The 25515-nt window shown below is 48.5% G+C and overlaps 1 long non-coding RNA gene across 2 annotated transcripts in view; it reads right to left on the bottom strand.

Annotated features, from left to right (window-relative positions):
• Positions 1-8886: 8886 nt before the first annotated feature.
• LOC128078783 (uncharacterized) overlaps positions 8887-25515 on the bottom strand; it is a 51100-nt gene continuing 34471 nt past the window's right edge. For both annotated transcript variants that reach the window (XR_008205794.1, XR_008205795.1), the window contains 3 exons: positions 14539-19672; positions 9987-10272; positions 8887-9384 (listed from right to left, as the gene is read on the bottom strand). This is a non-coding gene — a long non-coding RNA (uncharacterized LOC128078783). The remainder of the gene's footprint in view (positions 9385-9986; positions 10273-14538; positions 19673-25515) is intronic.

Genomic DNA, 25515 nt, shown 5'->3' with positions numbered 1-25515 from the left:
AAAGTTACACATAAATTAGATCTTCCCCATTTCAGGGCTTGCAACCAAAATATATCATCATAGCAATAAATACATAGAACTGTAGGGTAGGTTTGTTTGTTTATTTATTTATTTGCGACGTTCAAATGATGTTGTTGGATTTAGGAAGAGCTTAGGGATTTAAAAGATTTCCCTCTGTGTCAGTTCTGTCCAGCTGCAGATCTGGCTGGTTGTCTCCAGAATCAACTGATGCCAGTGGAATTGCAAAAATGCAGCCTAGGCTGCCTGATAGGAGGGGAGAACGGTCTGCAAGGGTGGAGGTTGCTGGGAAGGTTACTGGCACAGAAAAGCAGTCAGGTGATGAACAGGGCCACCAAGATGCTGCAGCAGGCTGGAAGCAGGTTGGCTCCTCCATGTAGCTCTGCTGCACCTCGGTCCCTCTCCAAATTCCAGCTGGCTTTAATGGGCTTTTTTTCTGGCCATTCAAGCTTGTTTCCCATTTTACACTTTTACCTTAAAATAACTTGGGAACCATCAGCAACAAGCAAATAGGGAACTTCAGATTTCCATATTCTTGATGGACTCCAGAAGCTGAGTGTGTGGGGCCAGAAGAGACAGGATTTGTGCAAGGAAATACAGCTAATGCTGTAAAAAATCACCCAAGTCACTCCAAACACCATCACAGCTCCAGCCAGAGCATCACTAACACTGGAAGAAATTACATCGAGGTTATATTTTGCACCGGGATTTCAGATCTGTCACCTGGGCACAGCTTCTGTCCTCCTGCCAGGTGGCAGGGATGGAGGGGACAGACCTCAGCAAGCTGCAGGATCAGGTAGCTTTTCAGCAACAGTAAAAGGGATCTGCTTTAGCTCTGCCTTATCTGCATGGCATTATTGAAAAGCCGTGTTGACAAATACCGTGGTCTCAAAAGGAAAATTGAACTTCCGCACAAAGACGGCTTGTTTGTGCAAAGCAGGGAGGGAATAAAGAAGCTGCCAAAAAGCTGACATGAAACCCTGCGCTTACCTGTGATTCGTCTGATGCAATGACTGAAGCCTTTCATTTGCAGCACCATAATCCAAGATGTTCTTTCCACAGAGTGAGAAAGTAGGTTAGTGTGGAGGCAGGGCTGGGGAGGGGGAAGGGGATAAGCGGAGCCCGACCCTGCATATACTCTGAGCAGAGCTGACACCTGGTTTAACAGTGGGATGGCAGTTTTTTGTAAAAGCCCACAGCGCCCAGCTGGGTTCAGCTGGAGGCAGCCCTGTTTCCAGCTTCTTTTGCCCCTTCTGCAGGTAGGAGGCACTGAACAGCCACCACCTGCAGCATGACTGAGTACCATGAAGGAGGTTTAAAGGATGTGTCTGCCCTAGGACATTGCTGTTCCCCATCACATTTTAAATACCTATGTTGTATCAGCTCCTTTCAGTATTTCTTCTCACTGTTGCAGTTGAGCATGTAAAACAAAAGCTGGTGCATTACTGAGTTGCTTCTGTAGCATCGCAGGGTCAGGCATCAGATCTGAGAAAGCCTGTGTGAACTATTAGCCCATTTTTATTATTAGCTCATTTTAACAAGCTGTTAATAATTTGGAAAAATGAAAACAACACTTCTTCTTTTCTTTTTTTCTTTTTTTTTTTCCCACCCGCAAACTAAGCAGGAGGCTAAAAAAAGAGAGGAAAAAAAGAAAAACAGAGAGGAAGATTTCTCTTAACACTGCAGCTATTTATCACCTGTGACATGGACTTAAATCACTCAAGTTGTTTGCACTTAGGACAAGACCACAATGCTAAAATCAAGCTGAAGATCTTGGCATTCCATACAACAGGCTGCACAGTGTGTGGAACAAGGGAAGCAAAGGTGCTGAGTGGGTTGATTCATACCTGTAGCACTGCACTGTGCTCAGCATCATCCTGCAAACCCTGCTCTGAGCACAGAGCCATGCCATTCCCTGCCTGCTAAGGAAGGGGACAGCAGTCACACTCGGGGCTGCTGCTCTTAATCACCTGGTGCTTTGCTTGGGGACTTTGCCCAAGGACGTTGCTCTGGTCATGGGGGAAAAGCTGATGCAAGGCACTTCCCCAGGACTGTGCCAGGGAAGGACCGTGACAGTGGGACATAACATATGCAAAATAAAGATGATCCAGGTAAGCACAGCCTTAGATGTGTCTTTCTGCCCTGGACTTCGTTAGGACTTTACACGACTGTGAAATAGATGGCTCATCCATTAAAATAATGCTCACATGACCTTGACATCCAGGAGGGGCACCACATCCCTGCTTTTCTGCTTAACACAGTAGGATGCCTCAGGGGTCTATGGGACACAGGCTTGGTCCTTCCCAGGACTTTTTCCTAACTCATTTTTCAAACCTGTCACCAGCACTTCCAGAACAGGCAGGTGACACAGGGTATTCCAGATGCCAGTTGCTCTCTCATGCTCAGGGAAGATGAGCACTGCAGGAAGGGGTTTTAATGGCCATCATCTCTGGCTGGTGGCTTGCGACTTTTTCTCTATGAGCACAGATGATATGGATGTGGGCAGGGGATTTGCATTCAGTGCCAAGCAACCTCTCAGGACATTTCTTGCAGGATTTACAGCTCTGCAGCTCTTTACAAACTATGTGACAAACAGCTGCCCAGGCAGTGCAGACTCATCCACCACTGGACACTGCTGCTGATCATGTCAGGAGCGTGTATTTGGAAAGAGAGTCAAAGAAGCCTCTCCTTTGGCACTTTCCCAGTTTCTAGAAGCAAGGGCATTTCTTTACTCAGATTTAATGTTCTTCTGTGGAACAGGCAGTACTGCCCATATCCTGGCTATCTAGTGCACAGAAATCAATAAGATGGTAACTCAGGTGATGATTTCTGCAAGTCAGTGGTGCTTGTGGTGCCTCCCTGCTGTCCTCTGTCTGGATTGTTCCAGCTCATCCCTCTTGGCTTTCCTGGGATGCCGAGCAGAGATACCTGCAAGATACCAGCAGCAAGGCAGAGTTCCTCTTTGCAGCACATCTCCCGTTCTGTTTCTTTTCCTGCTTTTAGCTGCACTGATGCATCAGACGCTTGATTTTCCTGTGCAGCATCCGCTGCTGACGCCTACTGGCGGTTTTTGTGCCGGGATCTCTTCAGAAGGGTGTGCTAATTAGGAGATCACATTTCCATCAGAACCTCTCATGCAAAAGCACCTTGGTGTGCTTCATGAATGCTGTAAGAGCATGCTGCAATCAGACCTGCTCTCTTGGAAGGATGCTTAATATCCTGCTGGCAACAGTAGGAACTTTTCCAAACACCACCCCCTGATATTAAGGACATAAATTATTAAACAGCCCAGTGGTGTTGCCCTTGTACAAAGTCAGCATTGAGAAATGACTGACATCCTCCTTGCACATAATTAAACTGAAAACTTAATTGCACTATGGCTGTATGGGATGGGGTTTCCAAACAGATTTGTTGCAGAGTTCAGCATCCCCACTGCCTGCGTTTTCATGACATTTAACATGGGTTTGAATACGTTTCTTTGTGCTCCAGCCCAGTGTGGACCACAGTGCTGTGCTGTGCTTGGTGTCAGCATTAGTGATAAACAAATAGCATTTGTGCTCAACATGTTTTGGAAATGGTGTTTAAATCAACTGTTTTTAGCATGATGCCCGCTGCCCCACCGTGAAGTGGCTTTCATTAGGAACTTGAGATAGCCTGGACTGTTGGCATCCCACCTAGGAGGAGGACCTCAGCGTGGGCACAGCTATGCTCCATCTACCAGCAGTGCCTGAGCTGCATCCCACAAGAGCAGACGCCTGGGGCCAGCCCTCTCCTTTTGCATCAGCCCCATCTCAAGCTGTCATTTGTGCTAAGGCTGGCCTGACTGATGGTTTGACGGTGATAAAAACACATTTGCTTCTGCTGCAATTTTAGCCAGGCTTCTCAAGCCACTTCAGGGTGAAGTGCAATAAATCTGCAGGAAGTTTTTGGCAGGTGGATGACCTTAAATCCCCATCTGTAGTACATACCTGATGCATTCAGAGTGGAGGGGAAGGGCATTTTCTGGGGACAGGCATTTTCCACTCTAGTGTAAGAAAGCAGGTGGCGGTTGCATGGAGTAGGGGAGAGCATACAGTGCAGACACCAGCAGTCCATTCTCCCTCCTTTCTCCCTACCCTGCTTTATCACATCTCCACTCTTTCAATTGTGGAGAAATTACAGCTAAAGCTCCCCTCTCCCCCCCTACTCTGGCTACCTGAAATAACCTTCTGTTTTCATGCAAGCCTCAAAGTATTTTTTACAGCAGTTCTTCCTCCTGCCATTAAATATTTATATGAAAAGCCACATGGTTTTGCTGCAGCAGGATGGTGCAGTGCTGAGAACCTCTGTGAGCCAGATTTAAATAGCACTGAGCTGGCAGACACTCACAAAACACCTGGTTTGATTTCTCCCATTCCCCAACCTGCTGCAATGCTTCCTGGAGTGTCCCCAGTATAACATCCTCACCCCTGCAGCCCAGGCGCTCAGCAAGTGCCCAGTGTGTGACCAACAGAGCTCTGTGGGGAGAGAAGGCAGGCTGAGCTGCTCCTGTGCCCAGATGGGTTGCAGGTAGGTAATGAAATGGAGACCTGGGAATGGACCTGGAAATCAAGTGCTCGAGTGGTGTGATGAGCAGGGAGCTGCGCACAGGTGCCATCCACTGCAGGACAGGAAGCATCAGTGCACTGCTACTAAGGGTCGTCTTCTCTCATACCCCAACACCTTCCTTGCTCTGCTTTATTTTGGGGAGGTGAGGATGGTAGAAGGAGGATACTTGTCTCAGTGCTCTGCAGTTGCTGTAGCAACTGTGGTGTCTCTGGCAGCAGGAGCACATGCTTCCTACAGCCAGCATCAGTGTGAGCCTGCTACTTGCATGCAGATATTCTATTCCCTGCTGGGCAAAAAAGCCCCATGCCTGCCCCCCTGCCAGCAGCAATTAGAGACCAGGCTGTGCTGCCGAAGCAGCAGCAGTGGCAAAGGAGAAGTGTGCTGAGCTGGAGGGATGCTGCTGTGCCTGCCATCTCCCAGGCGATCTTCTGAGCACAAGTCAAGGCCTCCTCCAAAGCATCCGCTGCTTCTCTCTGGCTCCTCAGCAAGCAGAACCCTGCTTTACAGCTTCTGCTTTGGGGAAAAAAAATACGATGAGTCTTGATCAAAGCATTCTCAGCAGTAGAGGATCTGCGCAAGCTTTGATGAGTGACTTTCCTGATTAATGACTTCTAAATAATAGAGCTTTGTTCACAGGCTGGATTCATTTAATGTCCGTTTCCAGTCATTTTGTAGGGCTTTGCCTACTCAATTGAAAATCCCATTAATTCCCTGTTCCCACCAGCTTTGTAAATCACAAGCTGTGACCAAATATCCCTTCCTTTCCTTTGGGAAACCAAAGAGACAGAGCTCCTTGGGCCAATCCTCAAAACCATTTGCTCTCAAGGCTCCAAAACAAGGCATGTTTGGCCAGGGGTGTGCTCACACAGCTTCTGACGCCTACTAAAGCTGCCCCACTTGTGTGTCTCAGGTCATGGTAGTCCTCTGGCCCCATGCCACCAGACGCCTGCATCCCTTCAGAGCCCACCGATCTCTGCTCAGTCCTCTGTATGTGAAGCACCCCACCTCCCTGGCACAGGATTTTAGCCTCAGCTCAAGTAAAGCACACGTTTGCTGGCCTCTCTTCCATACCTAACAATTTACATCAGCTGGTAGAGATGGAGGAGAACAAAGCAAGAAGAGCTTCATAATTTCTCCCCAGCCATTTTGCTTGGGTTAAGTCTATTTTGGTTTTATTTGCAGAATTAAGCCCCAGGCTTTCATAAATGGGGAGACCTGCCTTGCTTTTCCAGAAGGTGCTGATCCAGCCTTTCCACCACTTGCTTTTGGGATGGCCAGAGCAGACAAGAGCTGCAGGTTAGGCTGGTCTTCATAAAATGGGAAGGCAGAGAGATGCTCCCACCTTAAGGCTGCTTGGAAAACTTGCTGGTGGGAATACAGACTTCCTGCCTTCTTCTGGTGCCCTGACAGAAGTGAGCAATGCTCAGGCGGGCCTGTTGTCACTCAGTATAGGGTTTTCCACCCCACTCATTGCTTGATGAGCTGGTTTTCTGGGCTGTAGCTGAAGCTTTATGTCCCCTGGGAAGCTTTCTTTAAGAGCAGGTTTGCAGCTGGGGAACGTTGCACTGCTATTTTCAGCCTGTGATGTTTTCCTTTTTTTTTTTCTTCAAAGCACAAGAACAAAAAAAAAAAAGAAAAGAAAAAAAAAGCAATAAAACAAAACAAAAAACCCCAACACTGTCAACAAGTCACAAAAGAGTGATCTCAGTCTAAAATACGAGTCCTGGCATGGGTTGGTATTTGACTCAAAAGCCACTTCCCATCTTTGGAGACTTGAAGTATGTTCCACTTCGTCATCCTGAAAGTCTTTAAACACTTACTAAAGCAGAGTTTATTTATCCACAGTTAGAACAGCCTATCTATTATCTTGAAGGCTGAATGCAGAAAGTTTTTACAGAAATTTATTGGTCTCATTCCTACCAGTCTGAACAGAAGTTTTCCACTGAGTCTGTCAAGATAGAAATGTCTCAATTCCAATTTCCTTCAGTCTTCAGCAAGACATCACATTAATTGTGTTAAAAAGCACTTTTATTAGTTACTGAGAAAGCAAGAGTCTGGCAACTCCTCTTGACCACTAGCTATTAACTTCTGTGAAGTCTCCTTTAACATTGGTTTGATCCAATGCAGTGGTTTTCTCCACCAGCAAGCTCAGCAGTGGCTGGAGCCAACGGGACTGACTCCAGATGAGGATTATTGGCATCAGGGCTCAAGGGTTCCTATTGCTGCCTGGGTAGATCTCGTCTGCCTCTCTGAAGGCTTGTTTGCATCTCTGTTGTTGGAAAAAAAAAAATGCAGAGGCAACTGAGAGCCAATAAATACATACTGAACAATTTCATCTACACTTGTGATGCTTTCAACAGGTCTCAGGCAGCCATCTCATAGCCTGAAGGAGCTTTGTTTCAGTCCAACTTTGTGCAGGGCTACGTTTCAGCCAACAACTCAGCACTGCAAGAATACAGCATCAGCTCTGCAAGGTGAGGAGAAACCTCAGCTCCTCCATCTGACCTTCACAGAGCGCTCTGACGACGCTCCCGCTGGCATTTTGCCACACTGGCACTACGTGGGCACGGACATTTTGTGGAACAAACTCTGATCTGTCTCATATTTGAGGATCTATGTAAGCAACCAGTCAACATGCAGGTGTGCTTTCAGACAGGAGGTGAAGCTGAAATCCCATTCGATCCACTATCACTTCAACCTGAACTCACCTGAAGAAAATACACTCTGCCAGGGTTGAGGATGGATATCTGATACTGCAAATCTTTCAACAGCCCGAAGTCAAAATAGAACTGAAGAGATTTTGGTTGGAAAATATGTTCTCCGCCTTCCTTGCTGTTGGAGCACATGGGAGGATTTGGAAGCTTTGTATCTACAAGGCAGTGAAAGATCAAGGCCTTGAGCACCAAGGTAGGTCTTCAGAAAGCACAGACCTTCATTTTAGGACTTCATTCAAGATTTTAGACTGGAAATGTAATAACTAAGGGCTGAGACAGGCCTGCTCGTGGCTTCTGCACAGACTCTTGCAGAGCCAGTGGAAGCATGTGCCGCAGGGAACTCATTTCACATCATTTATTCCAGTTGTGCTTTCAAGCACTGACCCACCCATCATTTCTTCAGACTGGATAGTATGAAGTGTTGAGGCAGGCTGATGACACCTGCTGTTTCCACGTGTCCATGCTTTAAAACTGAATTACTCACTGGCTGCACCATGGCTTGCCCTGACTTCTGCCTGGATGAAGAAGCGAACCAGGCTCCTAATTCCCATCATTCAGCCCTCTGGAGCTGCCACATCCAGCCCCAAGCACAGCCCTGCCACGTGCCCTTTGCACAGCTGGCAAGAGTCTCAATTAAGGGCCACTGGACCCGCTGTTTACAGGAAGTGCCGGCACAGAGCATGGAATTAGAAAGACCACAAAGAAATGAGGGATTATTTACTGGAGATTAAAGGATGTGGAAAAACCACAGGACAAATCAGTGGGGCCTAAGCAATGGCAGCTGCTATTTCAGTCTCCCAGCTGCTGGCATTTGCACAGGTCACTCCGCAGTGTGAGAATCTGGGAGGAATTCAGTGGTATGGCTGATACTTGCTTTGTTTTTGGGCCAGTAAAATGCACCAAAGCAGGTCCTAAGCCTGCTGAATAGAGAAGAGGGATATCCACTCCACTTTCTCCCTTCCTCGGCCAGCACCATGAGTCTTTCTTCCCCTCCAATGCAATTTCTGCTTTTGGGTTGCACACCCAGGCCAAGTTCAGTCCTGCCTACTGGCGTAGCCACAAGGACACATCCACGGATTATTCAAGACAAAGCACCTCCTTAAATCTGGAAACAAATGGGTAGGGGTGAGGTCTGACATCTCAAGACCTTCAGGACAGTGGAGGGAGCATGTGTTTCTTGGTAGGTTTTGAAATATTCAGAGGAGGGAAAAATCCTCGATGAAGGTTAATCCCAATCCAGTTCAGCCCAGTGCCGTTTGAGATAATTTCTTCTCCAGGCTTCTGTCTTCATGCACCCGCCCTTTTCCCTATGAACTATAAACCCACCAACACTGTCTCCATTGGAAAGCGATGCTGGCAGAAGTGACAGCCAAGGTGTCCAGAGAACACATGGCTGTCACAGGTGACTTCTGCAAAGATGTCCCAGAATAGCTGAAAAACAATGCAAATGTCACTTCATTTGTTTGAGCAGCCCACCCCCACTGAGATGCTCTCACCACCACTCCTTGGGGTGCATACCTTGAAGGGTGGCAGATGCAAATCAACCCTGTATGGCAGAGTGACATCTCCTGGGTCTTATTGCTAAGGGTCTGAGACTCGAATTGCAAATGTAGATCCACATCCCGAAAGCACAGGGAATTTCTGCAGCTTCAATAGCAGAGACACCCTGTTCAGGTATTTATGAGGCCATTTATTTTTTTGTGAGGTCTGCTTTTCAGCTAAATTAGGCTACCAAGATTTCAGTGGCTGCTTACAAGCTCTGAAATTTGGGGTGTTACTGGATCAAGCCTTGTGACAACAATCCCCACTCCTCCAGGTGCAGATGCACCATGGCTGCCCTCTCCGATACAGGATGGGCTCCAGGACCCCTGCCCCAACACGGGGCACTGATTCAGCCCTTTCTCATTGGGAACATGACCATGGACTCAAAACCTAGCCCTGCTCCTGTGGTTAGTGTGATGCTGCTGGGAATGACAGTAACACAGTGGTGGCTGGGAGGATGCTTGGTCAGGAGAGCAAGCAGGAGCTCAGCAGGGTTTTCTTTTTTCTTTTTTTTTTGTTCTGGCTGCAACAAAGAGAGAGAAAGTATGAATGAGCTTATTTTATAGCCTCAAAGGAATACCCAGCCTTTGTTAGCTTGACATATGCTGTCATGGTGAAGAAAATAAAAGCTTATTCTTGCCTGAATGGGCTGGCTGAAAACAAATGACCCCCAAAACCCTCTTATATATCATCATCATCATTTCCATCATCTATGTGCTATGTGCCTATGTGATCTACAACCCAGCCACTTCCAGACCAGGACCTGATCTGTTATTCACAACAGAAGGAAAGCAAAGACCCAGGTTTTCATCATTCTGGGGGAATCTGAAGGGCACTCTACCCCTCAAAGCACCAGCCTGCACCACGTCCCCATTGAAGACAAGGCAGAGGCCATCTCTCTAATGACACTAACACAGGAGTGGCTGGAGTATGCTCTTCTCTCTAGACTTTGCATGTAGAAAATGCTATCACACAGTCCAAAATTTCCAAGTGATTTCTAATGGAGGCTTGGACAACTGTGGTGAGCATCTCAGAGCCTGCAGAGTGGCCATGCTGAACAAATAGGACACTGTGGACAACAGCCTCTGGCTCTGGAATAACACACAGTAACGCACCGCCGATTACCGAGTTCAACAGCACTTTCTCTCCTTGGAGGACAGCTCTCAGATGCAGGCCATGCAGAGAAAATAACCATGCTGTAGCTGCTCAAGTGACTCTGTTTTAACCAGGATGTCCTGTGTTTCTTATGGGGCGTCAAGTGCCCTGTCTCAAGCGGTGATCCCACTCTGGAGCTGTATTTCTCTTTTCTTTACATCACTTTCTTCTGCCATCAAATCATGTAATTCGTCTTATTATCAAAGGGGCAAAATCAGCTTCAGGAGTTCAGGATCCATGAACCAGAGATCAGAGTCTGCGTGTGGTTCAGTGACACATGAAGGGAATGAAAAATAATGCCATTAATACAAACAGTCTGAACAGACACCACCCGCTTCTCCCCTTCCAACTCCCTGATCTCCCCCCACTCCAAAAAAAAAGCAAAAAAAAGAAAGTATCTGCAAAAAAAGCTGAGCTGGAGGCAGGTTTCTGCTCCAGGCTCACTCCCAACCTGCATAGGATGGGGCAGCCTGAAGCAGCAACGGATGGGATGGCAAGTGGCTGCAATTGCATTGCAGGCACCATTTTCTTTTTTGTTATTCCAATTGAATATATTATGGTGGGAAGTGAAAATGAGATTTGCCCTCATCTTATGGTTCTTTGTAAAAAGTTTTTGACCTTATAAGGGACGAGGGCACTTAAGCCAGAATGGCAAGAACCTCCTCCTGCTGCTGTACCACAGCGCTGCTGTGGGTCACACTTCAGCACCCAGCAGCTTGCAGCAGGGGAGCAGACTGGGGGGAAGAGGTCTCCTCTGACGTTTTCATAGAAACTGGCTCCAGTTGGCTCCTCCTGATGAGTTTTGATTTAAACTGCAGTTATAAGGCGCAATTAGAATCTGGGGCTGCTGTGCCAAGAGCTCAGATGTGAAGCATAACAACAACAACAAAAATCTGTCCTCCAAATCTGTGTTTTCCCAATATTAACTCTTCGTGTGCTGCCACCAGAGGGAAATCCAGGGCCATCCAAGGACAGTCCTGGTGAAAGGTTTGTCGGCATCACTAAATATTAACATTTATGGGCTTGACCATAACCACAGCTTTGTAGAGAGCTGCTGAGCCTTTCCTAGCACCAAGTGTGAGAGCAGAGGGAAGAGATGCCCTTTCCAAAGTGCTGGTGCTGGTTGGTATGGATGGAATTATCACTGCTTCCATACGCTGGGTAAGGAGGCAGATCTTTTCCTAAAATGGTTTGACAAAGTCTCTCCCTCATGTTTCTCACTACACTCAATAGTTAATTTTGCAAAGGGAAGCCTTTGGAGATGGCAATGCTGTTCAGACCTTCAGCCCATCTGGATAAAATTGCAATTCAAGGGAATTGCTGGTTCTTTATCTTCAGGCGGCATCATTGCGCAGTTAATTTCAGGTCTTCCAGTAAGCTGTAATGCATCTTTTAGCCTAAGAGCTCTTTTGCATGACACTGAAATAGACCCCAGTCTACATACATCTGCTGCCAAGATAAATGTATGGTTCAGCAGCAGTAAAGAGGATATAAAAGACTCCCACGTTACAAATGTAGGAGGCAGAGGATATTTTAGCATGACAGCGGTTACACTTTTGGCAGTTCTGCTATAATTAACTTTGTTTTCAGAGCCTTAAAATATTCCCTGTGCAGCAAAGACTGACATATCTGCTTTCAGAGGAATTGTTTCAGGGTCTGGGGATGGTGAACGGAGCTTGGGAGCATGGGGAAATGCAAAGAAGATGGAGTGAATGCCCTACATTTATAGGTGTTTTCTCACAAAATGCCCCCTGACATGGGCAAGCTTGCCTTCCACCAGATCAGGCTGTCCAGAATCCCATCCAGTTTGGCCTTGGGCAACAGCAGTGTGGCACCCACACTTTCTTTGGGCCTCACCAACCTCCAAGTAAAGAATTTATTCCTAACATCTAACCTAAACCTCACCTCTTTTAGTTTAAAGCCACTCCCCCTTGAAGGCCTTGATGATGTCTCCCCAGAGCCTTCTCTTCTCCAAGCTGAACACCCTCAGCTCCCCCAGCTTATCTTCACAGGAGAGGTGCTCCAGCCCTCTGAGCATCTTTGTGGTCCAACAGCTCCACATCCTTCTTGTCCTGGGGACCCCAGGCCTGGACGCAGTGCTCCAGATGGGGCCTCATGAGAGCAGAACAGAGGTAGACAATCCCCTCCCTGCCCTGCTGCCACCCCTCTGTTGATGCAGCCCAGGATGCAGTTGACCTTCTGGACTGCAAGAGCACACTGTTGCCTCACATCCAGCTTTTAGTCTACCAGGATCCCCAGGTCCTTCTCCACAGGCTTGCTCTCAAAGAGTTCTTTTCCCAGTCTGCATGCATATCTGTGATTGCCCCAACCCAAGTGCAACACCTTGCACTTGGCTTTGTTGAGCTTCATTAGGTTCTCATGTGCCTGCTTCCCAAACCTGTCCAGGTCCCTCTGAATGGCACATCTTCCTTCTGTTGTGTCAAATGCACCACCCAGCTTGCTCATGTACACTCGATCTCACTGTCTATGTCATCGATGGAGATGCTGAAGAGCACTGGTCTCAAGACAGAACCCTGGAGGACACCACTTGTCTCTGGCCTCCATGTGGACATCAAGCCATTGACCACAACCCTCTAGATGTGACCATCCAACAAACTAACCACTGAATAATAAAAAAATCTTTAACATTCTCACCCAAATACAGTATGCAAGAGCTTTGCTGGCTGCACCTGGCTTGGTTGAAGATGAGATGTCTAAGCACAACACAGCAGCCATTCTGGTAATGTATCTCCCCCATCAGACCAAGAGGAAGGATGGGTAACAAGGAATAATCTGGTTGGGGAAGGCACTGATGCTGCAGAGCTGGATGAGGGGCATTACCTGTACCAACAAGCACAGACCTGGGTTGAGCAAACTGGATCGAACGTAAAATGTTTTCAAGAGTGGGCCAGAACTAGAGAGGAACATTTGCTGAAGACTTTAAGAGAGCTGGAGGACTTTGGCTTCCATGTTTCTCATGCTATCTTGAACTCGAATGACTGACACAGGCACCAGGGTTGGTCAGAGGAGGGTGGTGTGCACCCAGCTCTCCCTGTTATCTCCTTTGAGGCCAGCACTGCCATCATTCAGAGCTGGTGTACAATGCTGGGCTCTGGTCTTCTCCAGAACATCACACTGGGAAACACAGGCAGCTGGCTGGGAGGCAGTTTGTGCCACAGAGGTACTTCAAGAGGTAATTAGTGGTGATGAATCAAACTTAATGCACTCTAGGGTGTCAGGAGTAGCAGTGAAAGCCTTGATCTAGGGACAGCATCACGTCTCAGGCTGCTGCCTGGCCCAACCTTCTCTCTGTGCTCTCCTGAGGCAAGGAGGGGTTGTCCTCTGTGTCCCTGAATGCCATCATTGTAGTGCACACACGTTCTACCCGTGATCACCATTTCCCTCTTTGCTCTGGCAGCTGAGCCCAAGAAAAAAGGATTGCTCTGAAATGTCAGGAGAGGTTTCCAGGTTTGGTTTCAGAATTTTTCACCCACTTTTGCCGTGACTCTTAACGGACGTGCTCTAACCACAGGCACTGCATGCTGCTTGCACAAAGTGCACGCAGAGAGATTGGCTCTAAAAATGTCTTGTGACTCAGTGTGCTCCCCTCTGGAGGCTCTTGGCCATACCCCGAGTGCTTGAGGGCTGCCGTATTTACTCTTGGCCCACTAAAAGGGACACAGGTATCATCAGGGAATCACCTCAGGGCCTGACATTTTGATGAGTTAACTTGTTAGCAAGGCTTTTGCAAGACCCTTGCCTAAACTGGGAGCCAATGTAGAGGAGCGGGAGCGAGGTGGTTTCCTGCTGCCTCTGCCCTTTCTCCTCACCCGCAGCAGCAAGGGGTGAAGTTGCTGTGTCTGCTCAGATCAGTCTGATCCATCGATTAGTGTGGGTAGGATAGATAAGCTGGGTCTGAATAGCAAAACCGTGCATGAACCAAGAAAATTTGGAGAAATAGCCCAGGATATGGACTTAGCATTGAACCCAAAAGGAACTTTGGCCAACGTCCTGCAGCAGGACTTCATGTGTCAGACCCATTCTGGAACCCTACACATTTCTGAGGGCATGGAGAGCCAAATTTAACAACAGGAAATCCAAACCACGTGTCTTAGTGACTCTCCATCCGTATGTATGGGCCCAGAAATCCAGCCCTGGTCCAGTGAGAAAAATACTTATTATCATTTAGACTCATTCGAAAAGCTGCTTGTGCTGAACTTGGACGGGGTCTCATATCAAGGATTTGCAGAGCATGTGACAGTATTACAGTTTCATGTTAATCTGTCCTCGTTGTGTGCTATGAAAAACAAGTCAAAACCCCTGCTTCCTAATCCCCAGGTTACTAACTGTGGGAAAACCATGTTGGCCACAGCCTTAGCAAGTGCTTAGAAGTGTCATGCTTTTGTATTTATTGCATAGCACGTTGTTCCTAACCTGAGTACCTGGAGCAGGCACCCCAGGCAGCAGGATACCAACACCCACTCCTCATTACTGGGGTGGATACCTCAGCAGCACAGCTCACCTCACCTCACCTTGGCCGTGGAGCACAGCAAATCCTTGTGCAATGAAACCACGCAGCAGGAATGATCCCGATCCATAATTGCTCCGAGCAGACCACAAAGCAGCTCCTGCTGGTGGAAGTATCCACTCAGAGGTAATAACCCGCTGAGTAACAGTGATGGCAGCAGATCCTGATAAAAGGCAGGGAATAAAAGAAAAAGCTCTCTCCATTATACAAAGAACGGATGCTTTCTGTTTGCTTCCTTTGCATTTAGGTTTCTGAAGGGAAGCTGAGGACAGATCAGCAGCGCATGCAGAAAAAGCAGAAGCATTGTTTTCCATGAGTGAGATCATCGGCAGGGAAATTATTGTCTCCTTTTAATCTTTGCTGGATTTCTACCCAGCCCCTCTCTTCAAGAGTCATGTCTGCATACAAGTGGTGAAAATCCTGCTCTGCGGGGCCTGGAATTGCTGCCTCCAGTCCCTGTTGCCTCTGGGCAGAGAGAGAACGTGGGGCAAAGCCAGGTTCTGGTTAGGACTGTGCCATCTCAGTGTCCATCTGAGACCTCTGCAATGGCCTCTCCAATCAGACACCTGGCAGCTCTGACGTGGCTGAGGAGGGGAGATGCTCCTAAAGCACCTTTCTGTCCTTCCTAGAGACACAGCAGAAAGAAGGAAAGCCTCCATGTTTGCAGTTTTGATGCAATCCCCCTCCTTGTGCTCCCACAAGGAGGACGTGAATTGAACAAATTGCAAGGTAGAGCAAAGAGAAACCACAGGAACAACAATGCCACCAGGATTGTAGTGGGATTGAAGGGCCCAGGTGACTGGCTAGGCACACCACAGGCCATGCTCTGGCCACACCAGCATCTGCCCTGCAAAATGCCTGAGCCTGAGCTTCGGGATGGCCATCTGCAGCCACGAGGTTGTGCACTGGAGACAGGCTCTGCAGGACTATAGGGGCTCAGCACTGCTCATTAAAGTGCCAGGGAAATGTGAATGAAGCAGATGAATGGATGAATGAATGAAGAGAGGAAGGATGAGTGAATGAATATTGCACGGCGCTGTGCCTTTCATCCCGGGAGTGCAGAGCTGCGGCTCAGCTGCTGTGCAGGAGCTGTATCTGTGCTCCCTGTCAGATGGTTTTCCAGGACTGTCAGCAGAGCCCTTCTGGAGGAAGCAAACATGGAGATGCGGCTTATGGACCCTCATTATTTGGAGCATAATGCTTCCCCTAACTAAATCCCCCTGATCCCCACATCATCAGAGGGACAACTCATTACTTTTGGAGTTGTTCTCATTCCTACTCTTCCGAACACTAACCCGTTCCTATGGCAATGGCATCCCAACCCTTTTCCAACCCCTGCCATCTTCTGTCAAGTCACGCTGCTGCAGAGCTGGGAGTGGCAGGCAGCAGGGACACCATGGTGCATTTTGGCACCAGCAAGGTTAAAGGCCTCCTGACAGCACAGCTTGCAACCAAATGCAGCACAGGGCATGCAGGCAGCTGTGGGGATTGTTAAAGATATTCAGGGCACGTTGAACTGAGATATCGTTTCCCAGATGTTTTATTGTGCTAAACGCAACATGCAATGGGCTGACCCCAATGGCTGGTGTGAATGTGAGCAGAGCCACTGGCAGGTTGCTACTGCTCCTTTCTGACCTGCCCAGCTCCTGCAGAAAGCAGCTTCTCCTGCAAAGAGCCGGGAAGACAGAGAGATGCATCAACTGCCAGAGTGGGAGCTCAGGGCATCTCCCCACATCCTCCAGGAACCGTGTCTGGGTCTGGCTGCTCTCCCAGTGCATTCCCTTTGGCTTCAAACACAGACTTTTCCCTGGCTCAAAGGACCTTGCTGCCAGTGGCCTGCAGTCATGCCTTATCCCAGTGTTTTTCACAAGCTGCCTTGAATTTCATGGTAACCCCGCAGAGGTATTGGCTTACAGCAAACACAAGCACCGCCCTGGATGAAGCATTCTGCTTGTCTTATCCAAATATTAACAAGCACCAAATGTAAGATGTGGGGCTTGCCTCCCACTCATCTGCAGACAATCTGGCCATGGGTTTTGCTGCTTGCAGGGCTGTACTTAAAGATATCCAGCTGAAGACAGGCAGAGAAGAGAGCTTTAATCCTGGGGATCACATAGGGGCACAACCCCTGCATGGGGATAACTCAGTTTTGGGGTTGCTACACTGGGATGGGTGACCCTGGTGTCACTGAACCTGGAATGCTTTGGGGGACGGGAATGTTTCCCTCAGTGCTGGGTGATGCTCTGGGGCAGGAGCAGAGCTGTGGGGCCCCTCTTTTTCTTCCATCTCCACCAGTGCACTGCAGAGCCAGCCCAGGAGCAGTGCTGCCTCCACCCTGGCTGGGACAAGGAGGTGGGGTAAAAAAAGAAAAAACTGAGACTTACCTCTGTGTTTTCTCCTGCCGGCCCCATCACTTTCCTCCAGTCTCATCATTCTCTTTCCCTTCAATCAAGGCCAATTTGCAAGAGGAGCAGCTTCCAGAGCCTGAGTGTAAAAGCCTTTAATTACTGTTATCTGGGAGGCTATGCCAAGCTCTCCTCTGGTGCCTTTTTCATACTTTCTGGAAGACAGTGCTCCAGGACCTGACAACCCCAACATGCTATTTGTCAAATTTGATTTTAAATCAGCACTCAGTTTAAAATGTAGCTTGTGAGGAGCAGCTTGCTGTGCAGAAACCCTGACAGCTGCATCTTTCCTTCTGCTTGTCAGCTGGACTTACATCACACATTCAACCAGCAGCAGAGGCGAGTGCAGCACTCAGGAAAGGACAGAGCACATTCAGAGAGACCAGGCTGACCGCTGTGCTGTGCACTGGCAGGAGAACATCCATCTGTCCTGCACAAGTCCCCAGCCCTCCCCTGCTGGGAGCATGCTCTCCATGGGGCTGCACGCTTAATAATGTGCAGTGGGGCATTCAGAATCAGCCACGGTTTGTATTTTCTCCTGCTTGGAAGAACATTAACACAGCCTCCTATGCAGACCGAGCCCTGCATTTGGTGTGCTCAGCACAGCAAGGACGAGAAGGAGGCTCATCACCCGCCCTACCACTCCGCAGGCAGGACATAGCACTGCACCATTTGACTGTCCTTAAACACAGCCTGAGCCAACATCTGGCACGCTGCAGACCCAACGACTTTGCTGTGTGGGCTCAGCAGACACTGAGACACACCAGAACGGATTCCAAAACGCTTCCAGATGGCCCGGGACAGCACACGTGGGATCCGTTCTATGGATGATGCCCACCAGAGCTACCCCTCTAATATTTCATCATTGGAACATCAGATGCGGAGGAGCAGAGCTGCAGAAGAGGGCTTGTGGGAGCCCCTGCCAGTGGGTGGCACTGTAAAACCAGCGGTGCGGAGCTGGAGGAGCTGCGCAGGCTGCACGACTCTGCTTGCACAGCTTCGGCAACTCAGGGCATTGGCACCGGGAATTGGTCCCCGTGGGGACACAGAAGATGCTGACTGGCAGAGAGGGGGCTGCAAAGCCTCATGTCCGAGCTGCCCACCTTCATGCTTACAGAAGCACCTCGCTACAGCCCCTTCCTGAGTGGAGAAGAGCCCTTCTGCCATAGATGGATCTGATCTTTGCCTCGCGCTGAGCACTTGGTAATTACAGTACCTCCCACTTAATTGGATTGTGCTTAATTGGGAAATCCACTTACCAGGATGTCACCTAGGGAAACAATTTAAGCTTGAAAACACTTAAGAGCGATGCCTGCTGCTTTATAGGGAAGGTAATTCTCCTGCAGGGAGATGCCTTCAGGTGGCTGAATCTCACTCCCTCTCACACCAGAATCCGGTGCTCCTGCCTGCTTGCTCACGTAACTGATTTCAGCCTTCTCCTTATGTAGGTTATGGTCAGGGATGGCCCCAGCTGCTGCAACCAGACTGCTGCTGCCACCTGCACACCCAGCATGTTCACCCCTTTCCTGGCTCAACACATGGCTTTCCTTTTGCAGCCAGGATCTTTTTGATAAGGATGACAGGCTTGACCGAGGTGCTTCTCCCAGCCATCACACAAAGTGGAATGAGGCAAGAGCTCTGGAGAGAACCGACATCCCTCACCATTAATCCTAATGCCAGTCTTCCTCCCATGTCTCTGACAATCCAATACATCAATACCCAAGTGGAGGGGGGAAGGGGAAATGGAAAGAGATGTTAAAAACAAAATGTTTAGTTAAACACGTAGGGATGCCTGGTTTCCTATGGGAAGAAGGTCTACATGACCACACCAAGTATTTGTGTGTGCACATGAACATCTGATAGATCCTGCTGACATTTGCTGAACCTGTTGACCATGTTTGGACAGAGAAGTGGCTTTTTCAAAGACAAAATATTCCCAAATCTTTTATAATAAATGCCAGACAGAGAGACCCTGTTAATCTCCAACCCCTCTGTAGCTCTCAGGGACACAGGGCCATACTTTCACAAGCCAAACCCCACAAACCACATTCCCTTGTTTACAGAGGGAGGCAGATTGCTCCAGGACCATCACTTCTCCAGGATTTTGGCATCTCCTTGCTTATCCCTTCCTCTATAATCTGACTACTTGTTGTTTTTTCTTTTAACTGGGTGAAAGCGTTTCTGCTCTCTCCTCTTCAAAAGGCACACCCTTGGATGGAGCCTGCGTTTGCTACCTAAACATCTGTGTTGTGTGCCAGCAATACAGCAAAACTCGTTGAGATGCTGCGTCGATGTTTTTGTTCTGCTCAGCCACTAGGAGCTGAGGGGAGCTGAGCTGAATGCTCTGGATCTGTAACAGTGATTGTGAGCAGGCTGAGAGAAAGCATGGGGGACTCCTGTAGCATCATTTGCCTTTCAGACACTAGAAAATGCGATAGCTTGGCATCAAATGAAGGATTTTTATGGCTGCACATGTTTTGAGTTTCCCTGAACACGCCAGCTTCTACACTAGCTACACTTGTTTCTTTTTAAGTGCTATAAAATATGCAGAGGCACTTGTTATGTATAGCGATGGTAGAAATGAGAGGTAAGTGCTGAAATGCTTCTCCATTTATTCCTTTCTTCTCCCAGGCCGTGCTGGGCGGACGCAATCCTCTGCTCCCTTTTAAGCTTCTCAGTCTCACAGCCCTCGGCGCTGTGCAGTCAGGTTCAGACCAGCACCTCTGCAATGGAAAATGAGGATTTATGAACACGGGGTTTTTAGTGCCATGCATGTTCAAACCCATCCATGCCTGCAGAGCAACTGCAGCTCTCTGCTGCCAGTATGAACAGGTAAATCCATGCAGGCTGTGTCCTACACCCACTGTACATATGTAAAGCATATTGTGCAACGAGAGGGAGGGTCATCAGACATTTGTAACAGCCCCAGACATCTTCAGATATAAAAGGAATAATTATTTTTAGAGCTGTTTACGTGATGCAGATTCGGTGTGCTTTTTCTGGTATAAGTTAAGCAAAATTGTTTAACAACTGTCAGTGGAACTCTTTCCAACCTGCAAAACAAACCATGGCATCCTGAAAGCTTTTTCGCACAATTATGGTTTATGTGAAGATGGTTTTTAAGACTTCCAGTGCCAAGGGCTCCTTTGCTCAGCATCCACTACATCAGCAGCTCCCACTGAGTGCTGCCTGCCTCATCCTTGGGGCAAGGAGAAGGCAGATGAGAGCCGTGGCTCTCCTGGTGAAGCCCTGGGACCTGAGCATCTGTCACTTGTTTTTGAAAAGGCTGGGATAACAAATTCTGTGTTTTCCAGTTACTGGCAGAATACCAAACAGTTAAGTCCTTACTTTATTATCACCCCTCCAGCAGCCACCAGGCACTGAAACAATGGTGAATGGAAACAGAGCTTGTTTGTGCTGCAAGTGAGGACAACGGTTTGGAAACCTGACTGGCACAACTGGGTTGATGCAGGGGTGGGGGCAGCCGGAGAGCAGTGCAGCTTTAGGCACTCCAGGAGCTCACATTTAATTAAAACAGGGAGGAGTTTGTCTCGGCAAGTTGTGAGACATTTACTTCCCAGCGTGACTAAGCCACCGTGTGTTATCTAACCCCTCCACAGGGATTTGCTGCCAGCTAACCACGTTCCTGCAGTCCAGGTGGGCTCTTTGAATCTGGTTTGGTGCTTTGGGGCAAGCCTGCTTGCCAGCCTACCTGCACCTCCACAATCCCAATCAGCCTTGCTCCAACAAGGCAACCCAGTGGGAGTTTTAATTGCAAAGGAGTATTCAAAAATCCTGACAAAATCCAAGGGTTCAACCAGAATGACAGGTTTTTATGGTTTTCTGCATCTCTCTATTTCCAGCAATACAAATAAAATCCTCCTCTTGCAAAGAAGCAGTGCTTCAACCCGGGGGCTCCCCACAGCTGAGAGCTGTCCTTAACTGCGGTAGGAAAGTCCTGGTGCTGGCTTTTCTTGCAGTAGTGATGCAAACATTGAGACAAATTTCTCCATAAATAGCTCGTTGCACACAATTCTTTCATTGTCTCAGCTTCCAGCTGAAGACAAGGAAGTTGTTCTGGCAGGAGCTGCACGTGTTGTAGCAAAAAGATGCTGCTCAGAGGGTGTGACTGAGCTACAACAACCCTCGGGCTTTCTGAACTGCTCCCCTCACCCTGCAGCTCTCCCTGCCCCAACGAAGGGCAACTGAGCTCAGAGGTCCAGATTCCAATTCCTTTTCCCACTTGCATTCCTAGGCTGAGAATTCTTTTTTTCCTTACTTTTCCAGCCCATTATGACTCACAAGCTGGGCTCACCCCAGCTGCCCAGCCCATTTCTGCATCTATGCTGGGTTTGGCTCATTTGTGGAAGCATCAGTGTGGCATGAGGGAGTAAGAAAACAGCCAGATCCTGCTGGCACTTCTGGAGGCTGTGGCTCATTCGCAGCCCCTGAGGACCCCAGGACCCCCCCAGCCCTAGTGCTGCTCCACACACCTCCATGGCTGATGTTCTTGCTGTTATGTGCTTTCACATGGATTTGGTGGCAGCCGAACAAACTGTTGCAGGCACATGGACACCATCCCTGGAGCAGGGAGACTCCTGGAGGATGGGCAGAAGCCGCTCATCTGGAAACGGAGTTAATTTGTAAAGGGAAATCCTGCTTGCTTTTCTAAATGAGGAAGATGTCAACGAAGTGCTACTCCAGCCAAGTGCACCAGCAGTACCAAATATACTGCTGAAAAAAAAGCGTTCGCTGTGTCGAAATGAAGCTGTGGTTCACTAAGCTAATAGGGAGAAAGCACACTGTAAATATACGGAGGAAGCGCATGCATGGCTTATTAATAGGCGCTTGCTGGGGACTGCAGGCTGCATGACAAGGCTCTCGCTGTGCTCCGGTGTCCTCGTGTGCCCCTGCTCCTGTGCTGAGCACCAATCTCTGCCATGCCACGGCACCCATCGGAACTGGCGGCTTTCAGGTGGCACCTGGGGCACAGAAAATGGTCTTTGTGTGGCTGATATTGGTGCCTCTGCCTGCGAGGCAGCCCTCCATCCATCCACAGCTGGTGGGAAAAGCATCATACAGAAGGAGCTCATGCCCCTTCTGCTGTTTTAGCACGGTCTGAACTCTGAGTGGAGCAGGAGTCAATGTAGTTAGCTTTATGCCCTGGCTCAGCCGTTCCCCAAACAGCTGCACAGACTTCTCTCCTATGCTTCTGCTGCTGAAATGGCTCCAGAGTTTTCCACCAAAAGCAGCCTCCCACTTATTTAAAGCTATCATAAACTGAGCCAGGTGTGTGCATTCCTACACAGCAAAGCCTTGCCCAGCATGAGGTGTTCTGAGTTCTTCCACCATGAAAGCTGCAACAGGAAAATGAACACCCTAGTTAAGGAACAGTATCCAGTCACTATTGTACTGTAGGCTTCTAAGCACCTTCACACATCGGATTGTTTTTTTTTTAGGCCATTGGGCTCTGGCTCAATGCCTGAAACCCACAGGTGCACACGCACAGACACAGATGCTAATGCTGTCTGCTAACCGATAGCTAACACACACTTTCTCCAGCCTATGATTGTCCCAAGGCTCACCTGTCCCCAACAAGCACCTCAGGGCTGTGTGGGCCAGCTGTCCCTCGGTGCAAACAACCTGCGCCAAGCAGGGTGCCAGTGCCACAGCGAGGCCACAAGCATCCTCTTGTGCAATGCATAGTGTCAGCAGTAACACAGAGCACTTGACCACAAAGCCCCAAGACATGCTTAATAGCTCTCTTGTGCTGTTTGCCCACTAATAACCTTAACTTCTTACTGCATTATGCTAGGGTTTAGGCAAAGCGGGGCTCCCAGCAGGACACTCTACAGACTTCCTTTCCCATGAAAAGAGACTTACGTCTTTGCATTTGTTCCTTGTGAGCAAATCCCATTCTTTCCAGGTAGAGAAGAGAGGAATTTGTTGGATTATAATTAAAGAGGTGTTGTTCTGATCAGGAAAGGGGCAGGAAGATTAATGCAGTACGTGACTGTGGTGCAGAAGGAAAAGGTGCTCTAATGGGAAAAGCCTTGTGAGAGGAGTCCTTTTCAACCCAGGCCATTCTATGATTCTATGATTCCCTGCACAGCACACCCCATATGGGAGCTTATTTTGCTTGGAGTTGGACAATGGAGCTGTGCAGTTCCTCTCTTACTTTATAGTGATGCTCAGCGAAGGAGAGTGGCTACAGGGAAGGGATACGTGCAGTCCTTGCATTAGGATGCCCCACATACCCAAGCATCAGGAAGGAGCTGCTGACAGGCCTCACAGTGCTCACATACAGAATGAAACATAAATATCTGCCAATACATAATAAAACTCTTCCCAGGGCTCCAGCACCATTCCCTTCAGAGCCCCAAAGAACTGCACAAACAGTAATTCAGAATTCCCAGCCCCTAGCTTTGCCAGCAGTGCTGAATTCACTGCAGTGTGGGAAAACAAGCCTTGCTTGATTAACAGACAACACAACTTCAGCAATGGGAGAGATCGATGATGAGATGTAAGCTGCAGCGTGAACCCTGGCCCCTCACTTCCAACAGAAGTTTCTTCAAGCCAAGACTGAGCTGGTGGTCCCTTCCCCTTCATGCAGACCACCCCTCTCTCGCTGTACACACAGGCAACAGAAGACCAACACACCCAGTTCATCTATTCAGTCCCAATGGCTGCAATCCAAATTGTTGCACAGGGATAGGGGCTGCAGGTAAGTGGGGAGCCCAGCATCACAGCAGACTATCCAGGAATCCCTGGAGAAAAGCCATGCATGAATCAAGACTTCTATCAAGACCTTGGCCCATGTTGCAGCCAAGATTACATAGCCATTACTGGGAACAAATCACTTGTTCTGCAGGAGGAATTTCAGTGTTGTAAAACCTTATACAGTCTCTCTGCAGAGCATGAGTAACACTTTGAGCATATCAGGGAGCTACTTCTCTTCAAAGACTGTCTAAAAAAGCAGTATTTAACCTAATGCACTCAGGTACACGCTGGGATTCTTTGCAACTCCCTTTAGTCACAATGCTTCAACTGATGATCTGCGTTTTGTCCCAGGATGAAAAGTGCTCTAAAAGAAAAAGGTCTGTGCACTTGCTTTTTTACCTGCCCATCAATGCCTGCTGGGAGGATTACAATGGCACGTCAAATTAGGGTCAGCACACAAGAATTCAGCACACATCAGCTTTAAGCATCTGCACAGGACTGAGCTCAGGCTGATGCAAAAGCTACAGGCAAAAGCCAGCAAGGTTTGCTTTCAAATAGATTGAGGCAGCTTTACAAGTGATCAGCACTTCACTGATGTGACCCACTGCTTCCCAGCACAATCTGAAGTCACATTGCTGGAGCCCGTGCCTTGGTGGAGTCACACGCACCACGGTGTCCTGGTGTGCTCAGCTAGGATGGGCATGCTGAGTTTGGGAGATGACATCTGCCATGCTGAGCCCTGACACCTTTTACCTGATGTCACCCAGCAGGACAGTGGCAAACTCTGGAATACAGCCCTGCTATGATCACGAACAAAAGAACAGGAATCAACAGCAATTGAAAATGAACTTAAAAGAGCTGCTCTTCTCCTCAACTAACATGCGTATCTGCCAGGATGTATGGTAAAAACACCTTCTCCAACCTGAGTGCTGGGTGAACGCAGTGAACTGTGCAGTAACACTTGTCACACACATGTGAGCACACTCAATGTTTTTCACCTTGTTGTTGGGGGGGCTCTAGCCATTAAAAGCCATTCTGCTGATCTAAGAAACGCATGAAACAGGTGGCGCTCAGGCAGTGGGACTCTGGCAAAGCATTCTCCTATTTGCCTGTCTCTCAGCACAAGGTTGAACACGTGCTGATATGCTGTGATGTCCCGATCTGTGGCTTGGTATCACCACAACGTCAGAAACCAGCAGCCAAGGATGAAGGGCAGGCCAGGCCACAACAGTCACAGCAGCACTGTGTGACACAGCTGTGGGATCAACATGGCCACAGTGCTGCTGCCATCAATGAAGTGATGCTTTCATTCTGGTGGCCAGCCATTGAAGAGCCAGCTGTGTTGCTTCCAACAGAAGGTTTTGATGGAGCCCTTGGACTTCGCTCCTTACCTTACTCTCTTAAAATCACAAAATCGTCTTTGTTGGAGAAAACCTTCAAGACCATCAAGACCAGCCATCAAGCAACCTTCGAAGTGTCATCATTAAACTACGCTCCTTAGTTCTTAACCCCTTTCACTTTACTATCCCTGCCTCCTAACAACTCGGTGAATGCTTTAGGACCCTCTGGGAGGAAAAACAAAATTCAACACAAAATCACATTTTTCCTTTAGGAAATTGGATCTATGCCTGCTCTGTTGCCACTGCTTTCAAAGCAGTGATGCCAGAGCCCTGGCCTGCAGTAGGACATCCGAGGGACACACAGCAGGCTGTCTGGACATCTGGAAAACCCAGCAAGGCTGCTGGATGTGCAGAGATCCTGCTGTAGAGAGAAGGGGAAGACAACCCAAATCTCAGACTCCCCCACATTTGTGCCAGCAACATCTGTGGTCTCCTGGTCCTGCAAG

This window comes from Tympanuchus pallidicinctus, unplaced genomic scaffold (assembly GCF_026119805.1).
Source record: "Tympanuchus pallidicinctus isolate F22 unplaced genomic scaffold, pur_lepc_1.0 scaffold17, whole genome shotgun sequence".
Taxonomy (NCBI): domain Eukaryota; kingdom Metazoa; phylum Chordata; class Aves; order Galliformes; family Phasianidae; genus Tympanuchus; species Tympanuchus pallidicinctus.
This window is presented reverse-complemented; position numbering and strand designations above follow the sequence as displayed.